Below are 24,977 nucleotides of genomic sequence, written 5' to 3' on the forward strand. Positions count from 1 at the left end.
TTGCCATAAAAATTAACACATTATTTGCATTAAAGTTTCATAACACAATTCAGTGATCAAGCAGTTTGAAGAACAGTCTTTTCATAAAATTTATTGAAAGCCAAACAAATAAAAGACAATGATTACAATCTATCGTTTTTTTTACATAAGTTTCGCTATGTAAGTAGGGTAGTTTGGAATTGTTTTTAAAGAATAAATATTTTAAAAGTGTTTAAATTTAATATTTAAAATATACTTGATGTCCAGGCTGGTCTGGCTCTATTCTGATGGTAAAGGCTAATCACTATTCGGTTCTGATAAAAGTGTTAATAAATCATATCAATAAATAAACAAAAAACAAAGCGAGTTATTTTTAACAAATCAATTTTTGTTTTCACTTCGTATACAGCTTTATGCACCTTCATATATGAGACAGCTTGCTTACATCTTAAAATACCTTCCAGTTAAGCTTTTGTCTTGAAGTTTAGCGTTCACCGTTTTTCGTTATTTCTTTTTCTAGCACAAGTTTCCAGCATAAAACTTTCGTTTTTTTTCTTTTCCCCGAGCAGTCAAAATAAAATAAAGAACAGAGGTTTTAAAGAAAATATTAGGTTTTTTGTATTCAAATGTAACAATTCAAATGATATTGGTATGACATATATAGACTGTCAAAAATCTTATATTTAAAATCTATTTTGGTAAGTTAACCATATCAATTGAAGTAATGCACTTTTCTGCTAAATATTAAATGACCAGCTAGTCTGTATCTGTCGATAAAGATAATATTGAGTGGCAATGTTGTATTTAAGATGTCTATTTAACAAACAATGGATCAACGTATCATGGGTTCGAGCCCTAAATGGGACATGCACATGTTTTGTCATATAACACTATTGCTGGTTAATTCTAGAAAACCAACAACTCAAAAGTAATACAAATAAGTTACATGATTTCACCACAATCTAGGTAACAATGAGTTATTTTAAAACTAAAAAGCAGCTTCTTTCAAAAAAAGTTTTGTTGCAGTCATTTTTGTGTTATGTACGGCAGAATAGTTCTCCCTATCGGACTTTTTATGGGATTCAAGTAATTGTAAAACCTAGCAGAATGTTTCATTACAGACTGTGACCGAAATACACATAGTTATCGTTCAAAGGGAAGGAAAGATGATACTATTTTTGATGCTATTTCATGGCCTTTCTGCAATCGATAACATCATACAAACTCTTAATCATAGCAAATGATAACACATTACGAAAAACAAGTAAAATGGATAATAAGATTATTAAAATATAAGTTGCCGTCATTACATTTAAAATAATAACATAAATCATGCATTGATCATGTAATCATACGGCATAACCTTTTCGCATCCCTTTTTCCAATGACACTTGTTTCAATGGTATCGAAGAAAAGGTCAAAACGTAAGATATCAACACATTTAGAGTGCTGTTAATTTTAGAAATCGTGCATGTACCCCATGCAAGTATAATATTTACCAATTCTTTATCATCCAATAACACATGCTCATGTTTGACCTTTATTTGAGAACATCAATCATAACATTTAAAGGTCACATTGTTTTTTTATCAAATCATTAGAAAAAGATGCGAGAAAACTAATTTTCTTTTCATCATGAAATCATGGGCAATCTAACGTTTCCCTATGTATCATTATATAAGATTGTATGGATGGAACTAATGAAAGATTTGGTTTACGTGTAATCCCGAGTATCATTAGTAGAAAAAGAAAAATGCTGACGTCATTGATCGAGTGGTTTAAAGTCGTTGTCTTCAAGCCATTTTCTTTTCGCCGCTGTGGGTTCGAATGCCAGCAAAGCACGACTTTTGCATTCTTTCAAAAGCGAGGGGAAGCTTGTTAAATTAAATTTTCGGTGGTAATTACTCAGGTGTTCATTTCGTAACCTGAACTGAATGCAAGAATGGGAACGTTAGATCTCCTTACCAGTGAAGTTTGAATGTCGCCAATATGAACCCTTTACGGGAGTGGGTGCGACGTTAATAAATGAATAATGATTAAATAATTAAATACATAACAATTTGCATGGTTGCATATAAGCTTTTGTATAACTTTCTTCCTACCCTTTTCCTATAACATATGTACGGGACGCACCTTATACATGTTATCCTTTCAAAAATCAGGCCCTTCAGACCTAAAGCTGAATGACAAAAAATGCATAAAAACAGTAAATTGATTAAATTTAAACATTACCAATCCCAATTTTTTACAGGACTTAAAACAAAGGTATTTCCTGGATAGGATGATAGGCTCGGGCCATGTTTTTCATCACAATGCAAATGAAGTAATCTAAAGATTGCAAGATTGCGGTTGTGCCGGAAGAAAATTGCCGGGCAAATTAAGACATTGACCATGATGTTAATCGATTACAAATTACGGAAACCTCCAGATATAATTCTATAAACAAATTTAAGTCGTAAAAAAGGAACCAATGATTTGCATTTACACCAGTATAGAAGACATGGCGATGGACATCTTTGAAATTTATAGCTTCCTTAATCATTTTATTAGGATAAAATTTTACAAATTTAAAGCTTCGTAAAATGCTTTTGTTATTAAGGAAAAATATTTTAACAAGATGAATCAACTATTTGGTCGGTATGCCGACTATTTTTTTCAATATTTTATTTACATTTATACGCAATTATATGTTTGGCAATTGATTAGTAAAACATTACAGTTTCTAAACATCTAACGGATATAGAAAGAATATTATTATCACAATGTTTTTGCGATTCCTTTGTTAGAATGATATTAATATTGATATACATTGAATAACATCATGTTCGATTCTATCTACTTCAGGAATAAAAACAGTTTTTTTTCTCAGACATTTTATTTTTGGGCCTTTATTAAGCAAATAAGTAAGATAGTTTGATGTAAACGGATAAAAACTAAAAACATTTCAGTATTTTTTATTGGTTGAGGAAAAGAATGTTCATAAGCTTGGAAAATAAACCCCAGAGAGAAAAATAATATTTACTGTGTTCATATGTCTGTAATAAGAGGGACAGTCTCGAAATCCTTTTTAACTCTGGAAGCAGATTTCAGTCTTCAGTGTAAGCGAATTTGTGCCTATGCGGAAATTAAGTAGTAAGTCATTCGAAGCTCCGAGACATAACAACTTCGAGTTATTTTGCTGTTGTAGGTAACGTAGATAAAATAAGAAAAAAACTTATCCCTGAAATACATGAAATAATCTTGTTCTAAAAATAAAAATCGTCGATCGTCTAAGTACTTTCATCTGAAAAAGAAAAAAAAAAATTACAAGAGATACTTTTAAACTCTTTTACACAAAATAAAAGAAAAAAAAAAAAAACAAAAAAACAAAAAAAAAAAAAAAAAAAAAACAAAAAACAAAAACAAAAAAAAAAAAACAAAAAAAAAAAAACAAACAAACAACAAAAACACACAGTAAATGAGTAAACTAAGTAAGTGATTTACACTGTTGATCATGAGATAAACCGGATGGAAAATCATTAAATTAATTGCATCGAACATGTCAAATAGTTTCCTTTCTTATAATAATCAACACTTTCACTCCTTAATTTGCATTGCATTTGAAACATTCAAACATTTGCACATCGTTATTTTATCGTAAGAAAGCTTTTCACTAGCCAAACGTATGGTCATGTCGGCATTATACGTTTTGTATTTATATATTCGGATTGCTTTCCACGAAAGTAAGCACAATGTTTTGAATATATCTTACTGTTTCTTTAATAATTACAATGTCATTGACAAAAAATGTGCAATTTCTTAAGGCTGCAATGTTATTATTCAACGAATAAGAAAATCTAGCTTGAAATTATTTTCTCTATTTCAAGAAGTTAAACCGCTCGAGGGTAACGGCCTCTGCAAAAAGGATTGTTTGTGTTGACATGGACATCCTGGATTTACAATCCGTTTTAAGAATCATTTTGTATTTCAGTGACAGATTCGTCTTTTCAATTATCTTAATGTAACACAAAAATGTTTCTGTGTCAGGAAAGTAGTCAGTAGAAATGATAGTTTCTATGCAATATGCAAGCTATTTTTATTTTAGTTTTGCTTACTTGCTTTCGTTAAGCAGGAAATTTAACACTCAATGCTCAGTAATGGTTGGTTCCAGGAACAGATTGGAGAGTGTGTCTGTAAGTTAATAGCTTACTGCACAATCAAATAATAAATTGAGATCATCGTCCATTTCAATTGACAATTGTTGACATATATTTCAGTTTTCAAAAATCTTTGTTTAATGAACCAACAGATATTTACGCGAATTTTGTATTCACAATATATTATTAATTTATCAAAAGTTTATAATGTAAATGTTTTGTATTTATAATTTGTATAATCTTGTAAGATTTCATACAAGTCAAAATAAAATTAATATGTTCTGTTCTATGTTTTTGTAACTGTTCTCTGTGGATGTTTTACTCAATGATATTTTTGTATATGAAGTGCCTAATATACAGCAATTATTTAGTTTTCGAATCTGTTTTTTGTCCCTGCTGATAAGAAGTTCAAGCCAAGAACATAGATATAATAATTTCCATGACGATATTCATGTTTAACACACCATCACAAACCATTTTATTTTGTGCGTATATCAGAAATCTAGGGAATGGTTAACAATAAACATCTACACCTTCATATAATCTCGGCATGATTTAGTCCCGTCTTTTATAGTTATCCAATTTGGTCAGCCTGTGACACAGACATACAGACAGATAAACAGACAGATAAAGAAATAGAAAGTTTGACAAAAGGATTGGACATTTGATAGTTCTGGCTTCCAAAACCTTATATGCCGCTTTTTAATATTTTTGTTTTTCACCGATACGGCATTAAAGTTTTGGATTAGACCTACGAAACCTAACCTATTTTTTTCAAATACTGATGACGGTACATATCAAGACATTTGAATGTATATAATATATGATAATACCAATTTAAAACTTATGCTCAACCTAATTTTTATTACAAACATCAACAAAACATTCAGATATTTTGTAATTATAAATTTGCCCGTTTTATTTTCGGAGTCCTACTAAAAGCAGTTTACGCTTTCAAAGATTTACTTATTCAATTACAATAACACCAGTAAAAAATCTTAACGGAAAAATTGCCTTATTGAAAAAAATATCGTATTTTTTGCACTTTGATATGAAATTATTGTTTTACAATGCATATATATTGCCCATTTTGGACTATTGTTGTATTATATGGGGTAAATGAAACACAAACTACATAAATAATGTTTGTAAGTTACAAAAACGAATTGCTAAAATCATTTTACAGCAACCTCAAAGATCTCCGTCAATAAATCTATTCGAAACTCTTAATTGGTAACCGTTCCTTGACAGATGTAAATACCACACGGCAGTGCTTGTTTTTTAACTTTAAATAACATGGCACCGACTTATATGACAGAACTGATGACTTTATCCGACAACAAAATATATAATTTAAGATCTAGGTCACGAAAAGATATTGTATTATGGACAAGACCTAAAAGAAATTATATTAAAGACACATTTTCTTATTATGGCATGAACATTTGGAACAATATACCTTTAAATATTCGTAATGTTAATAACCTTAAATGTTTTAAAGAAAAATACAAAGCATATCTTGATGTTCATATGAGGGAATGAATGAGTGAATGAATGAATGAATAAATATATGAACGAACGAACGAATAATGCAATATACGTATATGTTTAAACAAATTGTTGAGTGTCTGTCGAAAGTATATGAGTTGTATTATTCTAAAAATTACATATCATACATTCATTTTTCTACCTATGCATATCCTGTTGTTGTTGTTTTCTATTTCAGAAGGCCACATTGGAAATAAGATATATATGATTGTTATTGTATGTTCTTAATGTGTAACCTTCTTTAAATAAAGATATTATTATTATTTTCATTATTATTATTATTATTATTATTATTATTATTATTATTATTATTATTATAACAGAAGCAGTAACAGCAGAAATTCAAAAAAGTAATAAAAAACATATAAGATTAATAAATAACAAAATAGTTTTAATAAAAATAATGATAATAAACTTTCAGTACAAGTGTTACTAAAAACATTGCGAAAAAGCAGTCAGTCATTTTTAGTTACTGATCAATATATTGTAAATTTGATGAATGTAATCTTTTCTTTGTAGACAAAAGTAGAGGTCACTTCTACCTAAGGAGGATTGTCTGCATAGACATGCATATCATAGAATACAAACAGTTTCTGGAAATCACGTTAAATGAAGTGACAGTTGATTTTGTTCCCATCAACCATTACCATATAAAAGTGAGACCAAGAAAACTATATGTCTGGGTTTCCTTTCAAAGAAATCGGAAGGCTTTCATAAATTTCCTTCCGCACTTTTTGAATAAATACGATTTGATTGAATAATGTTTTCTTTTATTCCGTGTCAATCGTAAAAAATGTTCGTTAAAATTTGAAATTGATAGTAAGCAAATTCTTAGCCCGATTTGAGTGAAACATTTTTTTAGGTCATTTTGTAAAATATCTGGTAAAATGGATTGTAGGAATGATCTGAAATTCTCAAAACAAAGAATTGGTTAAGACCTACATATAACAGTGCACAAATCTTAGAAAACTATTTCCAGGCCCGTCATGTCAAAATATCTCAGTCGAGGTCGAGACCCTTTAAAGTATGTTTACATACTAGAAATTTATAAGTATTTATAATAAATAAATAAATAAAATGATTTTATAACATAACGAGACCGAATTTGTCAACAATTTCTTGGCAATATCAATATCATTGAAAGTATTTACACAGTCAACTAACGTTGATGAATAATTAATTGCCATAAACATTACAATATATATATATATAAATTCTGAATTTAAAAAAAAGATACTAATCATTAAACGAATTTTGATTTGTTTAGAAAGATAGTAATTTTTAGCGATTTACGCAATATTTCAGCTTCAACAGTAACACACGGACAAATCTTGGACCTTAATAAGATGGCGTTTTATTCAAACAAAACCATTGATCTTATCTGACCTTTCATTCAGTTTCCATTCCCAGCTACATGTAACAACCATCTTAGGATTGTTCAGTAACCAAACATTCCAAGGTAAGTGTAACAACCATCAAAGGTTTGTTCATAAAGCAAACCATCCCAGTTACGTGTAACAACCAACTAAGGTTTGTTCTGTAAGCCAATCATCCCAGCTAAATACCAATCAAGGATTGCTCAGTAAGCCAACCATCCCAGTTAATAACCAATTTCAGATTGTTCAGTAACATATTAGTAGCTATCCTGGATAAATTGACAACAACATTTGCTTTGTCATCACAAAGGATATAGGTGCAAGTGAAAATGGTTTTAATAATAATTTTATTTTACAATTATCATGAAAACAAACAATCCCTCGTAAGATTATTATACGCAAAGGTATTTCGTAGCTTTGAAGCAATTTGTAAAGTGTTTCCCCAATACTGTATAGGTCATAAGGCGACATTGCAGCTCACCATGAAAACAAACAATCTATCGTTAGTTTATTTATTTTGTACGCTAAGGTATTTCGGAGCTTTGAATCAATTTATAAAGTGTTGCACCAACACTGTATAGTTCATATGGCGACATTGTAGCTCTACTGGTGGAGGAAGAACCCAGGTGCCATTCCTGATTTTTTTCTGACACGAACGGATGTATGAGTAGAACCACCAACGTAAGCTAGCTGTCTAGCTTCTTCAAATGAAAGAATCTTAAATTCCCTGTCAGGATTCAAACTCACAGCGGTGAGGTGCAAGTAGTTCGAAATCAACAACCCTAACCACTTGGTAGGTACTCCGATTGTATACATCATACATTCATTCAATAACTTTAATTTTAAGACAAATAATTAATTATGCCTGCTATTTGCTGCACAGGAGGTTGCACTTATAGATGTGGGATAGATATTAGTCTTCATAATTTCCAAAGGGACGAAGAAATCAGGGCAAAGTGGATTTTTGCACTGCGCAATAATAGTAGGCCATATTCAAGAGACAGTTCCTGGACTCCACGATCAGGAAAGAACTTGCAGTTAGTTTGTAGAGCCCACTTTGAAAAATCATGTTTCAGACAACAGACTCGAACTATGATGAGTTTAGGAATATCTTGTAGACCACAGTTGGATCGGGGGATTCGGGTGTGCCAACGATATTTGCGTCATCTTTAAATAGAACATGTCAAATTGACAAAAGACGAGATGCCTTCAGGAAAAGAGAAGTTCAGCAGGAATGTTACCTTTGATATTTAATATTTGTTGTAATAATACCAGCATTAAACAGGTAGGGCATCAATTATGATTATAATGGTGCTCATGTCGATTGAACGTGGAAAAACTTCCAAAATTTATTGTTAGGCAGTGGCTAGCCCCACGGGCCTGTATTGAAGGCCAAAAGTTTTAGCCGTATGTGAGTCATGTATGACCAGCCTACATGCATGGGTGAAATTTTTCAGGTATATGTCTGAAGCTCATTTTTTGTGTGACAAATTTCATCATGTTTTACTATTAGATTATGTAGGAAAATGATTATGAATTATAGTTTTCAGCTTTTTCCATTTTTTTAACTTGCACCCATGTATATCATGTTGAGGCTAGCCGTACAGCATTTTTAAAATAACATAAAATAATAATGCTTAAGCAAGCTAGATTTTATTGAATATGTCACAGAGTGAGAAAAATATGCAGCCTGACTGAGACTCGCATGGTTTTTGAAAATCAAGGACTTTCATAATTTAAGACTGTGAAAATACGAAGAGGAATAAACTGAAACATTATTAAATCATTTCTATGGACAATATAGATATAGACAATATAAAAGTAACTACTTCGTACAAAATCAATTGAGTTTGTACTACAAGGAATTTAACTTATGTCCCAAAGCCTGAAAACATAAACTTTAAATTGCTTACATAGATCATTTTTGGCACTTTAAAAAGAAAAATATTCTTAAGATAATTAAGAAATATAATCAGAAATAAATTGAAAACCATAGATTTGTGCTTTTCGATTTGAGCGAAAAGCGTTACAAAGCTTTTCAATTGATAATTGATTTCATTTTCAAGAACGTTCTTACAATAGTTCATTTTATTAATATATGTTTTGAAACATTTATTTGGTCAAATTTGTTTTTAAGATGTAGCTTGTTTTAGGTTATAAGATGAATGCTAATTTCCTGTTTCTTTCATTAAATTTTCACTAAAATATATCTATTTGAAATAAAGGATTAACATGCAATTTACAAAAAGTTGGTTGTCATTTTATCCATATACATCTTTTTTTGGTCTTAAAAGAGCTTCCATTTTCTAAAATCTTATACACATGTAAACGTGTGTGTGTGTGTAATTTTTCAATAACCAAGATAGGTATATTGACGTATAAGTGTGCTGGGCATATTTTGTATATAATTCTCGACTTTTACCTTATTCGAACCATTATACAATTCTTACCTGTCGTTATTCAACACTGCGCAATTCAGATGCATTTAAAATGATTCTGTTTTGAAACATTACTATGATTATACCAATTTATTTGAACCCTCACGAAATTTATGATTTGGCGTTTCATTCCGATATTACACAAACGAACATGATTAATTTCGTTCAATTGTCTGGCATATTAGAAAATCCATTCGTCTGAGGAGATGACGATGCCATTTATGTACAGCAGACGAAAACAGTGATTGACACTCTTATAACGTTCATGTAGAAAAGACACAGTTTTTGTTGTCATTTTTGTTTGAAAAATACATAACAGGAATCCTTCGACTTCCATCAAAACTTGTTAAGTTTAGGTTAACACACAGAGAGGAAGGACTAAGTAAAACCAAACAGGAAATGAAATTCTTTAACTATAGGTTAAGCACTCCGCACTAAAGTTCAAATTCCTGCCGTCAATATTCTATAAGGTACGTCTGATATATCTCAAACAACAAATGTGACAGAGAACACACGATTTGTTGAGAACATAAATGTCATAACATTGCAAATCAACAATGAAATTATCCCGTCTGCAATAGTCAGGCAGTTTGAATCTGCTTTGGCGCCTCCATGCGCTTTTCCAGAAATATACGTTTATGATATCGACTGAGTACGAGGTATTTCTGTTTAGGAAAGACCTGGTCACGAATTTCATGTGACACCGATAGCGGGTAGCGCTCAAGGTGTTTCATGAAATTCGTGACTAGGTCTTTTCTAAACAGAAAGATCGATGTACGAGGCCGATATCCAACTTACACACCGTAAAACTATATTTACTTAAGCAATGGCTGATCCGAAGCATTTTATGTATTGCACAAATATTATTTTCAAAACAACGCATATACAGGTAAGTTTTTATCAACGTTCTGCTTAAATACAATCTATATTTTGAATTTTATTTTGCTTTCCCCTTTAAAATAATAATCAAAAAAGCTAAATGTGCAATTTGTCAATAATAAAGTGAATTCATCTGGAAAAGAAGGTATGTTAAAGAATGATAAATTATGTTGATAGTATTTCGTATCAGACAATGCAGATTCTAGGACATTTGCCCCAGACAGTTCCCCCTTTGCTGTCATAACTTGTCACTCGTATCTCGTTTATAGATTTTTTGTATGCCAATTGAACTATATTATGTTACATTTATTTATGGATGCTATTTTGACTTTCACAAATTTGCATGAGATTTTTGTGTATATAAGCGCAATGAAATTTCAACAAAAAGCAATGAATTTTGGTAGCAAACAATTAAACAATAAAATATTTTAACTTAAACATTTTTAAAACAGAAAACAGGGGGGGGGGGAATGTCCACTCCTTCCAATTGTATGAGGGGGCAAAAGTCCGCCACTGCAAAAATGGGGCAAACTTCCGAGGGGGCAACGGTCCGAAGGGCAATGTCCGAATACCCAGCATACCACGAAAGACTTACATATTTATATTGGTGGCATGTGTGAGATATATGACCACAACTAAATTTTATACAGCAGATTATAAAGTGTTCTAGAATAAAATGTAATCTTTCATCACTTTATTAACATTTTAAAATCGTAATAAGTATGCTATATAGTTTCATTGATATGAACTTGAAACGTCCATTTCGTTATATTGTGGACTTAATGACAGAAGAATCACTTACATTGCTATTACTTTGAAAAATTACGCAATTTTAAAAAAATGTTAAATGCGTCCTAACTTTGATATGCTATCCATTATATTTTTTATTTAAAGATTCAATATAGTGATGCTGGAATAATTTCTTAGTGCATTCAATAAACATTAATTTGTTTAAAAAAATATATCCTGATTTTGTAAAACAGGAACATAATGTCAATCATTTACATTTTATTTCAATTCTTAATTTTTGATTGCATTTCATGTTTCTTTTTCTGCGCATTGGCAGGTCTGTTTTTTCAAATGTATTTCATGACTTGGTCTTTCTGACTAGAACAGACCTGTGCACGTGCATAAGATAAACCTCATAACGGACTTTCTTTTAATTAAACAGGTCTATCCGGAAAATATAGACCTGTCACAAACAATAGAGCAGGTGTGTAATAATAGATCATCTGCTATTGCTTAAAACTTATACCCCCTGTAATTTTACTTCTTTTTACCGATCATGCTGATTAAAGGCACTATTGACAAAAATGGCGGCCTTGACATTTATAAGTGACATGAGTGATTTCTGGCGGTTTTTCCAAATTTGCAAGTGATCGTATTAGAAGCCTCATGCTGAAAATGAGCTTTAAATACAACCAGTCATTTTAATCCAGAATAGTAACGATATCCAAGAAATAATCCCTCGTCATTCGAAGCTGTAGCTTCAATAAGTGTGGTGTGCTTCCATATTTTCGTTTGTTTATTAAGATTTAATAAAGAAGCATTTTTAATCAGTTAAAGTTTTCTGTACTCTAGCCTTTCCGGTTGGCACCAGCCTGTTACTCTCTTTATCTGCCTTTACATGTAGGTTATAATTTGCTGTGTGTTGTTTGTTTGAACTTTTCTCGAGTACGCTTTCTAGAACTTACAAGAACTGGTGTCATATGAGGAAACATTGCCGTAACCCTAGCAGTGTTCAAAACCCCAATCCAATGGTTGGGAGGCAGACATCTAAATAACTTGACCTACATTGTCTTAAATTACAGAGTAAAAGGTTTTATCTCTTAAATCGTCCAAGGCTTTAATGAGTTTATAATTTTGTTACACTTACAACTCATTTGTACACTTGACACTTGACCAGCCGGAAATTGGAAACACAAGTAATAAGTCGTTTGCCTCAAGTAAATCGACACGTGCTTTTTGGTGAATAGGCTAATTTTATATGTTTGTAACGCTTAAGAATGGTCTGTCTTGTATTCAAATTCGGCAGGTAAAAGGTTAATGTATCAGCATTTGCGATACGCTTGTATTAATACCGAAAGCACTCTAACAAAATGATAAACCAAACGCATTATCGTCCCCCTACTTACTGGTTAAGTTCTTCTAAATTGAAAAGGAGTAAACCAATTAGTTTTCTTAGCTGAGAATATGTTTAATGTGGCTAATAACGTTTCGCTACAATATTCCTCAATGCCAATAATCATTTGAATCAAATTTGGTTATCTTTTGCTAAAAATAATCACATATAATGTTTTATTTATTGACCTAAAACTGTTTTTTCAACTGAAAAGCATCTGTTTTCTGCTAAATTTATCCCGCGCTATAATCAATTTGGGTGATATAAAGTACATTGAATAATACGAAACTCTGTACGTCATTCAGGAAATAAAACCTCATATTGTTAAGTAAAGCTTGCAATAAAAGTTGACACACCTGTTGCGAGTTCCATGACTCGTCAATGAATAAACAAAAAGCAAAGCAGGTTATATTCAACAAATCATTTTTCTTTCTACATGCAGCATTTTCTTTTCCATGAGCAGTCAAACTTAGTTGACAAACAGAGGTTTAAACAAAATATTAGGTTTTTGTTTTCTAAAGCCAGGAAGCAATGAAACCTTTGGTTCCCTTATCAAATGATGTAATGCCTTTGTCTGCTTAGAATTGAATGAATACCTACTCTGTATACGTAGATAAACATTGCTTTGAATGGCAATGTAGTTATTAAGGTGCCTGGTTTACAAAAATGGATCATCAGCTCGATCCCTTCATTGGTCATGCCAACGTTTTGTCACACAAAACTAGTGATGGTTAGATCAAGGAAACAAACAGCTCAAAAGTAGTACAAATAAGTTACAGGTTTTCACCACAATCTTGCTTACAACGAATCATTATTAAACTAAAATATAAAACGCCTAAAAGTCTTGTTGCAGTCATTTTTGTGGTATGTACGGCAGATAATTTCTCCTATCGGAATTTTGATGGGTTCAAATAATTGTTAACCTAGCATCACAGAAACCTTCAGATTGTGACCGAAATACACAGAAATTAATATACATAGTTGTCGTAAAGTTCAAATGGAATGAATGATTTATGCCATTTTGATGCTATTTCAAGGACTTAATGCAATGGATTACATCATACAAACTCTTAATCATAGCAAATGATAACACAAAAACGAAGAATATTAAGAAAAGGAATATAATGACGTCATTGAATGATTGAGTGGTTAATGTCGTTGACTTCAAAACACTTTCTCTTCTCCGCTGTGGGTTCAAATCCTGCAAGCGACTTTGGATGTTTCAAAGCGAAAAAGCTTGTTTAAGTTACGTCGTTGGTACTACTCAGGTGCTTATTCGTCCCCGAACTGATGTAAGAAAGGGAACGTTAGATCTCCTTACACCAGTGAAGTTTCTGCATGACCTTTACAGTGTTGTTGCGACGTAAATAAATGAATAATGATTAAATAATTATGTATACAAAATTTGCATGGTTGCATATAAGCCCTTTGTCTAACCTTCTTCCTTTCCTCTACATATGTAACGACGCACCTCATCCATCTAATCCTACAAAAACAAGCTTCAGGCTTAAAGCAATATTTCTTTTGTTGAATGACAAATTACATACCAGTATTTACAATTACCGATCCCAATTTTCACAGGACTTAAACAAAGGTATTTCCTGGATCGGATGATGGGCTCGGTCATGTTTATCATCACAATGCAAATAAAGTAATCTAAAGATTGCAAGATGCGTGTACCGGAGGAAAATGCCGGGGCAAATTAAGACATTGACCATGATGTTAATCGGATTACAAATTACGGAAACCTCCCCGATTTAATTCTAAAACAAATTTAAGTCGTAAAAAGGAACAATGATTTGCATTTCCACCAGTATAGAAGACATGGCCGATGACATCTTTGAAATTTATAGCTTCCTTAATCATTTTATTAGGATAAAATTTACAAATTTAAAGCTCGTAAAATGCTTTTGTTATTAAGGAAAAATATTTTAACAAGATGAATCAACTATTTGGTCGGTATGCCGACTATTATTTTCAATATTTATTTACATTTTATACGCAATTATATTTTTGGTAATTGATTAGTAAAACATTACAGTTTTTAAAAGGCTTTTTTGAACTTTTAATATAAGTTCATGCTGATAGTCATATATATATTATCAGAACCTACAAACAATCATTACAGGTAGGTTTGTCTATAAAGGTGCCAGCTCGTGTCTGAAAATAAAAATGTCCCTAGGGGGATCTGAGGTCATCTCAATCACTAAAACTGGATATGCTGCCATGTATCTTTCATAATGTTGGTGTGAGTTCTAATGAAAGTGATTGCTATTGTTATTGACATTTTTGATAAGAAAATGAACGTCACCGTAAGACACTGGGATGGTCAGAAAGTCGGCTTTGTGTAAGTAATCATCCGTAAAAGCCGTAAAGGGAGAGATAAAATAATGAGAAAAGTGTTTTCATTTTAATAATAATGAAGATAAGCTTTCAAGGAAGAGTCATAAAGTGTTGATAAAAGAAAGGTATCAATGATTAATTCAAGAAGAAAAGAAGGAAGATTAAAACAATGTTACCATATTGATGATTTTGTATGTCATACAAAACTGTTTTCGGGAGGTTTTTTTTAAAAGAAAATGCGATCATAATAATATCTGTGACAATCGTTCACTGCTTTGGTCGAATTGGACCGACATTTAACGGATATAGAAAGAATATTATTATCACAATGTTTTTGCTATTCCTTCGTAAGAAGGATATTAATACTGATATACATTGTCTAACATAATGTTCGATTCTATCTAATTCAGAAATAAAAACAATTTTTTCCCAGACATCCTATTTTTGGGCCTTTATTAAGCAAATAAACAAGATATGTTAAGGTAAATGGATATAAACTAAAACATGTCAGTATTTTTATTGGTTAAGGAAAAGAATATTCATAAAACTGAAAAAAAAACTCCCAGAGAGAAAAATAATATTTACTTTGTCCATTCATCTGTAATAAGAGGGACGGTCTCGAAATCCTTTTTACTCTGGAAGCAGATTTCAGTCTTCAGTGTAAGCAAATTTGCGTCAATGCGGAAATTAAGAAGTAAATCATTTGACATAACCAGCTTCGAATTATTTTCCTGTTGTAGGAAACGTAGATAAAATTAGAAAAAAACTTATCCCTGAAATACATGATACAATCTTGTTCTAAAAATAAAATCGTTGATCCTCTTAGTACTTTGATTTGAAAAAAAAAGAATAAATTACAAGGGATACTTTTAAACTCTTTTATACAAAAAAAATGAACAACAAAAAAAAACAAAAAAAAAAAAACACAAAAAAAAAACAACAAAAAACAAACAAACAAAACAAACAAACAAAAACAAACAGTAAATGAGTAAACTAAGTAAATGATTTACACTGATGATCATGAGATAAACCGGTTGGAAAATAATTGAATTAACTGCATGAAATAGTTTCCTTTCTTATAATATTCAACACTTTCACTCCTTAATTAGCATTGCATTTGAAACATTCAAACATTTGCACATTGTTATTTTATTGTAAGAAAGCTTTTCAGATCACTAGCCAAACGTAGGGTGATGTCGGCGTTATATTTTTTGTATTTATATATTTGGATTTGGCATCCACGAAAGTAAGCACAATGTTTTGAATATATCTTACTGTTTCTAAAATAAATACAATGTCAATGACAAATAATTTGCAATTTCTATAGGCTGCAATGTTATTATTCGGCGACTAAGAAAATCTAACTTGAAATTAATTTCTCTATTTCAAGAAGTTAAACCGCTCGAGGGTAACGACCTCTTCAAAAGGGATTGTTTGTGTTGACATGAACATCCTGGATTATCAATCCGTTTTCAGAATCAATCTGTATTTAAGTGACAGATTCGTCTTTTCAATTATCTTAATGTTACATAAAAATGTTTCTGTGTCAGGAAAGTAGTCAGTAGAAATGATAGAGTCACTATGCAGTATGCAAGCTTTTTTTATGTTAGTTTTGCTCACTAGCTTTCGCTAAGTAGGAAATTTAACACTCAATTCTAAGTATTGCACAAATCATTTCATATTGTGTGTCTATCAGAAATCTAGGGAATGGTCAACATATCTACATCTTTATATATCATCGACATTATTTATTTCTGTCTTTTAAGGTTATACAATCCGGTGAGCTTGTGAGACAGGCATACAGTCAATCAGACAGACAGGCAGACGGAAAGACATTAAGAGAAATAGAAGGATTGACAACAGGATTGATAATTTGAGAGCGTAATCAATAAAAATAGAATTAACATATTTTGTTCTTTTTATCAAAAATGACAAAGTAAAATGTTTAAACAATAAATGAGTATATGGTGTTTTTAAATTTGAAATATTGTTTTAAAAATAAAGATGACCATAAATATCACGACATTTGAATGTATATAATCTTTGATAATATGAATTTAAAAGTTATATACCACATAAATTTATAACAGCTAGAAATGTGTCCATATGATACGGTGCCCAGACATTCCACTCCTTTGTCAATCTTATGACTGTAGGTCAAATATATTTTGGGCTACATGTGCCACATATTGTAAACTAAAAATCTTTTACTAAGTAAAGGGCAAGAATTTTACAAATACTGAATAAATCCAAAAGCAAACCCCAATGTGCATTAGTACACGTGCTGAACAACATTCTAGTATACCTTTATGGCCTACAGGTCAAATTCTTTTTGAGCTATGCATGAACAAGTTGAAAATTGCAAATTTATACTAAGTGCAAAAAGTCTCGCAAAACTCAAAAACAAATCACATGCAAACCCCCAGATACATAACTTCACGGTGATGTTGATCATTATTTCTGTAAATTTGGTTGATTCTATCTCAAGCACTCAAAGACTAAATAACACAACATGATAGAATGGTTTTTAAAAAGTCAAGGGCAATAATTATGACAAAACAGAAAAATCCAAAAGTGAAGCATGTTGGGCAACATTTCTGTAAAGTTTCATGACTTTAGGTCAAATACTTCTTGAGCAAGTGGAAAATTACTAAGATTACTAAAATGTTTACTAAGTCGAGGACAATTACTCTACAAGTACTAAAATCCACAAGAAAATGCCCAGGTTCATAACTACACATGCTGAATAACATTCATGTAAAGATTCATGATTCTAGGTAAAATACTTTTTGATCTACGTGCACGCACGTGCGGATGGACGGAAATGGTAAATCTAAATGTCCCCCCTAAAGTGGGATCACAATAATCAACATCAATTCAGATTGTTTGTAATAAGAAATTTAACCGTTCTATTTTTGGTGTCGTATAAAAGGCAGTTAACACTACCAACGATTTACTTCTTCCATTAACAATAACATCAGCAACAGCAACAACAATAGTAGTAGTAGAAGTAACAGCAGAAGTAGCAGCAGCAGCAGCAGCAGCAGCAGCAGCAGAAAACATTTTTAAAAAAGTAATAAGAACATAAAAAAAAATAAATAAAATAGTTTTGATTTATAAAATGATATTAAACTTTCAGTGCCAGTGCGACTAAAAAACGTTGCGAAATCACAGCCAGTTATTTTAGTTACTAATATATTGCACATTTGATGAATGTAACAAAAGTTGAGGTCACTTCTTGCTATATGACATTGTCTGCATAGACACGCAAATCCTGGAATACAAACAATTTCTAGAAATAACATAAATTGAAGTGACAGTATATTTTATACCCATCGACAATTACCATATAAAAGTGAGACCAGGAAAACTATATGTCTGGGTTTCCTTTCAGAAAAATGGAAAGGCTTTCATGGATTTTTTTTCACTTTTTGTATAGAATACGCATTTGACTGAATAGTGTTTTCCTTAATTCTGTGGCAATCTTAAAGGGTCTAAGTTTATTAATTTTCATTAATTTATCTACTGACGTCAAAAAGCTTAAAACAGAAAATCTTCAAAGATCAATTGAAGAACTTAAAATGAAAATATTTGCAAAGGGTTTTAATGAAATATACTCTGAATTATATTGAAAATTGATACTAAATAACATTCTTAGTCTGATAAGAGTGAAAACCGTTTTTCATTTTTTTTTGCAAAACAAAAATGATAAATCTGGTTGAACGGATTGGAGGAATGATCTGAAAATTTTCTCACAAGTAATTGGTTTAGACCTACATATAATAGTACACAAGTTTTTATAGAATTCAAAAAATATTTCCAGCCCTGGCATGTGAAAATAACTCCGTAGAGTCCCTTTTAAGTATGTTTACACACTAGAAGTAAAAAATAATAATATAAATAAATAATAAATTAAAATGATTTTATAACATAACTAGACAAAATTTGCCAACAATTTCATTGCAATATCAACATCAGTGGAAGGAAGTACACAGACATAATTTAATAAACGTCAATTAAGAGCTTCCAGTCGAATAAGTTGTAATGTGTTCATTCTTGCCAGACATCTTGTAAATCATTCATCCCAGTCGAATAATGCAGAAGTCGGTGCTGGAGGGGTGTGGGGGGGGGGTTTGTGAAAAGTTGTTGCATCTTACATAATCTCTCAATCAAACGGGCATTTTTTGCCATTCTTATGTTTTCATCGATACTCTCGAGGGATATCCCTTTATCCAGACGGTTTTTTTACCATGATATGTCATGCCAAAAAAAGACACACAAGCAACAACAACAAAAAAACACAATCAGAAAACAACAACAACAAGAACAAAAAACAACCTCAGAGGAGTTCCATTTAAGAATAAATTTCTTTAAAATACAAAAACAATCAGCATCTATATTTTTATATATCTGAATAAATATTTCTGTCTACCACTCTATCTATAAAATATATAGATCTTTAATAAAAATCTAATGACATTGTCTTTCGTTAACAGCCAGTATTGAATTTCATCCCACTCGTGATTGATGTTTTCTTTATTGGTATGGACTGTTTAACCTAACTTTATCTGATATAATGAAATCTGATATCCCGTCTTATCTAATACATTACTTAATGGGATATTTTGGAAATAACTGTCGGTCATGCATTTTGGGAAGAAACCGATTATTCTGTATACTATAATTGGCATTTTAAACCTTTATTTCATTGCCTTAAGAACGTTTGTTTGGAGGAAAGGTCACTAGAATAAGCGTCAATTAAGAGCTTCCAGTCGAATAAGTTGTAATGTGTTCATTCTTGCCAGACATCTTGTAAATCATTCATCCCAGTCGAATAATGCAGAAGTCGGTGCTGGAGGAGGGGGGGGGGTTGTGAAAAGTTGTTGCATATTACATAATCTCTCAATCAGACGGACATTTTTTGCCATTCTTATGTTTTCATCGATACTCTCGAGGGATCTCCCTTTATCCAGATGTTTTTTTTACCATGATATGTTATACAAATGTTTGGAACAATAATATGTTTATAACTTGTCCTCATCTTTGTACCATCATTGAAATGGATGAATACCTGTTTTAACATGACAAAAGTGTTGAAAAAACCAGATTGATAAATGTTCACATTACTGACAAACAAATAAGAACATTTCTACTTGAAACTTCAGGACCAATTTACAAGTTAATGCTTAACTTTAAATGTTTCACCATAGCAACAACTAAAGTGCTAATATGCTCCTTCTGTCCTGGAAGGAAAAGAATTTTCCGTGACTCTTAATAATTGTTTTTAAAATGCTTACCATGGAAACGAAGGATAAACTGCAAACTGATACTCAATTCTCGACAAGAATTCACAAACAAAGGTAAGTGGAGCAACCGGAAACCAGATATTCCTTACACTTTAAAACTAACATTTGGTCATATATTTTGAGTAAAGATATTCAATCATAAATTATTTGAAAAAGAAAATGTTCAAAACACTATTTAGTTTAATCCATACCAAAGGATACCAGTTTATTTATCATTGATGATAATTAAGTTGATAGTAAATTGGATAAGAAAAACACAACAATATTGTTCTTAATCCTACCTTAGAAACTTTGAAGAAAATTCTACATGTATCTTGACGATACTCTTAAATCAACTGAAGATATATGTTAGGTTAAATGAATACCTTTTGTATTGTCTCATCATGAATTTAAATCGAAGTTCAAACTAGAAAACGAAGAAATCAGTCAGTGAAGACAATTAAATGTTATGCACTAAAGAGTTAGTCATCTGAATTTTGGAAATTTTACAGCTCGACAACATGGAAATGCAAAAATTATTCATAGGATTTCACTTCCTTTTTACAGTACATTATTCACTGTCCTGAAAAAATATTGACCTAGTACAGATTCAGCTCAATTAACGAAATAATATAAAGAAGAAAAATGATGAAAATACAATGAATTCATAGGAAATCGTCTTCTTTTGAACCTTTGGTTGTTTTTACTTTCAATAATAGTCTTAATCGTGATAAACAGAAACCTTTGTAATGTAAATGATCTGTATTCAGAACAGAAGAGTGCAATTGATAAAGGCATACAAGAATCTTAAGGTATATTGTGCTCCTCTTGGTTCATTGTACTTAACGCTTTAAAACAAGAAGGAAAACAAGCAGCAAACTAACGGTACAACGAAAATAAGTCACAAGCTGAAACATTTAAGTGATTTATGCTGTATGACAGAAGGAAACAACATATTCTGAATCAATCAAAATCAGATTCAATAGTCCAGACGTAGACCATAAGTCGATCATGTTGAAAACAGAATGTTGTCTTTAAATATTACACTCTAGCTCTTTTCATGTTTCTGTTAAAATCACTAAATGTAATATTGCTCAATTTTAAATATTAAAACTATTTTTGCTTTTTAACTCAAAATGAATATTTTTAACAAACAGGAACATTTAGAAAAGGATGATTGCTTTAGACTTATGCCTATATTTTGACGGACTTTTGTGACTTTTTGCAGAAAATCAGTAAAATGATCTGTTTTACAAAAAAAATCTATATATGTAAAATATTTGCCCAAAACTTTGTTGTTTGGGTTTAATATGTCAAAGTTTGACTATAACACTAATGATCTCAATGGTCGCTAATAGTCATATAATTTGTTTGTCCTGTGTGTGTAAAGTATAGATGATTTCTCATATAATTTAATTACAACTTACATTTTATATTCAGATCACAAAACTAAGGTAAGTATTATTACCATTGCTAATAGTGTACGCTTTTAAAACAGGAAGTGCTTTACCAAGGCATTATTGTTGTAGCATGTCTTTACCCAACCACACCACTTCCCCGGAAATGACTCGATGATTTGTTATGTTTGTTTGATTGGGTTTTACGTCGCACCAAAAAGTATAAGTCATATGGCGACGTTCCTGCTTGACTGGTGGAGGAAAAACCTGATATGCCCTTCCCTTCCGTGTATTATTTCAGGCACGGACGGGCACCTGAGTAGAACAACCGACTCGATGATATATTAATAAATGTTATTACGTCTCAAGTTATAAAACATACTTCCTTTAGCTAACATTGCAGATTTCAGTCACAATTTAGGGCTTCTGTTTTGAAAGACAGAAACACTTATAAGGCCTTAAGAATGTAAATTATTATAACGCTTGTTCTATTGTCTAAATGCGGAATTTCATCACTGAAATGAAACCTTGCATAGCACTAATTAAATGGAGGACTTTAGAAATTCTATGAAACCAATCAAATTATTGTCATTTTAGCGTGATTTTAGTTCATAAATCATTTTTAAATTAATTATTTTGCCCTTTTTGTCATTAATTTGCCTGAGTATCCCTTTAAATGGCGACACATAGAATCTAACTTTATAAACCCATTTTCTTTTTTTAAGAAAACCGCTGAAGGAAAAATGTCTTAGGTTAAATAATTATTGCTCTGTGAAGAGGGCAACCTAACAGATGGAAGTATCAGGTTCGTATTTTTCAATAACAAAGTCGTTGTTAGCTTGACAGTACTTAAAATTCCGACGGATGACTAACATAACCCACAGTGAAAGAAGCTTTTGAAAAATGAAAAAACTTATAAAAGTATAATTCTTTGTAAATTGTTTTCTTTTGGCCAAGCCAAACCATGTTCGAAGGGTAAGACAATAACCTTGTATCTACATAAAAGACATGTTAGACTTTAACAACGATTGAAGTGCTTATATTTTATTTCAATGCAGAGAAGAAAAAGAACACAATTTTCAAAGTGTGACAATAATCATTTTTCACAATAAGCAACCAAACAACTAAGGATATGATACAAATGTGATAAGTGCCTGTGATAAAGAATTCTTTTACTGGCTATAGCATCGGTCAAAATGACATTTTGCTGGTGTATATCACACCATATTCAATGGTTCATTAGTCAATAATTGTTTTATTATATGATCAACCTAAAATTAAAAATATTTACATAAAGAAGCCTCATATTAAAAAGTTTTAACAAGTTTTCAATGTTTTTCTACGTTGTATCATTGCGGGCCTGATTCTAATTTTAGAGTTGATAAATCCATCTCAGCCAGTAAACACAATGAAATATGATATATATTATTTGTTATGTTGACGACTGTTTGAACCAATGAGAATGCAGCTGTTTTCTGATCATAATATAATTATGGTTTATCTCATGCAATTCCAAGTATTTGAAAGTGGATTATTTTCTTATTCAAACTAATTGGTATTGGCAATTTCTTTCTGATTTTGTATTTGATTAGTGATTATGCTAGATTTTACATGAAGATTTATTGTCACCATTTTACGCAGTGACGTGTTTGCTATAATAATAATAATAATAATAATAATAATAATAATAATAATAATAATAATAATAATAATAATATTATTATTATTTTTATTAGAAGTATTGTTATTATTATTATTATTATATCTTAAGATAAAAAGTGTTTTACTTAAACTATGATTAGTTTTTTTCACCATATCTATAGTCATGACATCTTTCATGTCTGTGCAACCAGACCTGGCTCGATACTCCTCAATTCGTGTGATTTTTATATGGTAATACTTCCAATGGACTGTTCTAGACTAGAAGCAGGGTACATACGAAAACACAAATTCAGTAGGGTACCCGTTTAAAATCACTTCATACCAATGGTTGGTTTAATACAACTGTCATAAATATATCTTCTCTGTATAAACATGTTCTTAGTGTTCTACTTGTGAAAGAGCCACGCGTTTGTTTACAGTACTGTGATTTGTTTCTTGCTTAATATTTTTACAAGCAATTTTCATCTCAATTACGACTGTCATTAACACATACATGTTTTCTTTGCTTAGACATGTTCTTAGTGTTCTGCTCGTAAACGAGCTACAAGTATTTACAGTACTGTGATTTATTTCTTGTTAATTCAAAATATTTTTAAGACTAGTTGCTTTTAAATTATCTACTTGCATTATTGTGTTTTTATGCTTATAATTACTTAGTATATTCAATGTTATGAAATACATATAACTAGTAAAAATATATGTGTATCATTAAGTGCGTAATATAGACAATTCTTAAATGTTCGTCAGTGGCTGCCGAGTGGTTAAGATATTTGACAAAAAACAATTGCCCCTCATCACTGTGGGTTTGAACCCCGCACGGACTTTAGGATCTTCTATGTAAGAAAGCCTAGCAGATAGCTGACGGAACGTCGGTGGTTCTTCTCAGGAGCCCGTTCGCGCTTGAAATAATGCATGGAAGGGTACCTTAGGTGTTCCTCCACTAGTAAAGCTGGAATGTTGTCATAAGACCTATACTGTACTGATGGGACGGAAATGCACGCCCCCACCAATAAAAAAGTCAAAATGGAAAAATCTTCACATAAAATCCCGACATTTTAGAGGTGGAATCAAAAATGGTTTTAAACCAATATGTTTACTTGAAGTAAATAATACAACATATAGCTTACATGTAGCTAAAATAAGTGTATACAAATATTCGAAGAATTAACCTTTAAGATATGCAATAATTTTAGTCTGAAATGTTGGCTAAAATATGAATCCAAATCTTTTTGTAAATTTACTGTGTGGAATTACTTCAACCTAATTTTCAAAGTCATGCTCTTTGAAGTCATGGTAAACCTTTGTAGAAAAAAGGACAAGAACGATTGTCATCTTTTTTAATTAAAGCTCCATTCACATCCATTTAATCGGACGAATTATGTTTCCGATCACGTCCAATTTATATCCCATTCATTGGTATGGACTCCTTGACCCGTCATTGTTAGATGTTTTGAAATCCTATACTTGCCTTATCTCACGAACGGCTAATTGAAACATTTGCTATCACTAACGTTTAGATTAAGTTATTAATCTTAGAAAAGATTGCCCCGTTTGAAATCATTGACAATATTGCCATTTGTCGTTGTTAAATGACCTTCAAGAAGAAGTGTACTTTCCCTTCACAGTACAAATACCCAGGTCAGAATTAATTGAACATTTGGATACAAAAACATCAACACCAACATAAAAAACAACAAAAGAGAACAGCCCCAAAACCCCCACAAAAATACCTTTCCCCAAAAAAACCCTAATAATAATAATAAAAAGGATGATAAATTGTGTTGCTTATATAATAATTCAAACAAAGCAAAG

Source organism: Ruditapes philippinarum, unplaced genomic scaffold (assembly GCF_026571515.1).
Source record: "Ruditapes philippinarum isolate M1 unplaced genomic scaffold, ASM2657151v2 ctg952_1_1_1_1, whole genome shotgun sequence".
Classification (NCBI taxonomy): domain Eukaryota; kingdom Metazoa; phylum Mollusca; class Bivalvia; order Venerida; family Veneridae; genus Ruditapes; species Ruditapes philippinarum.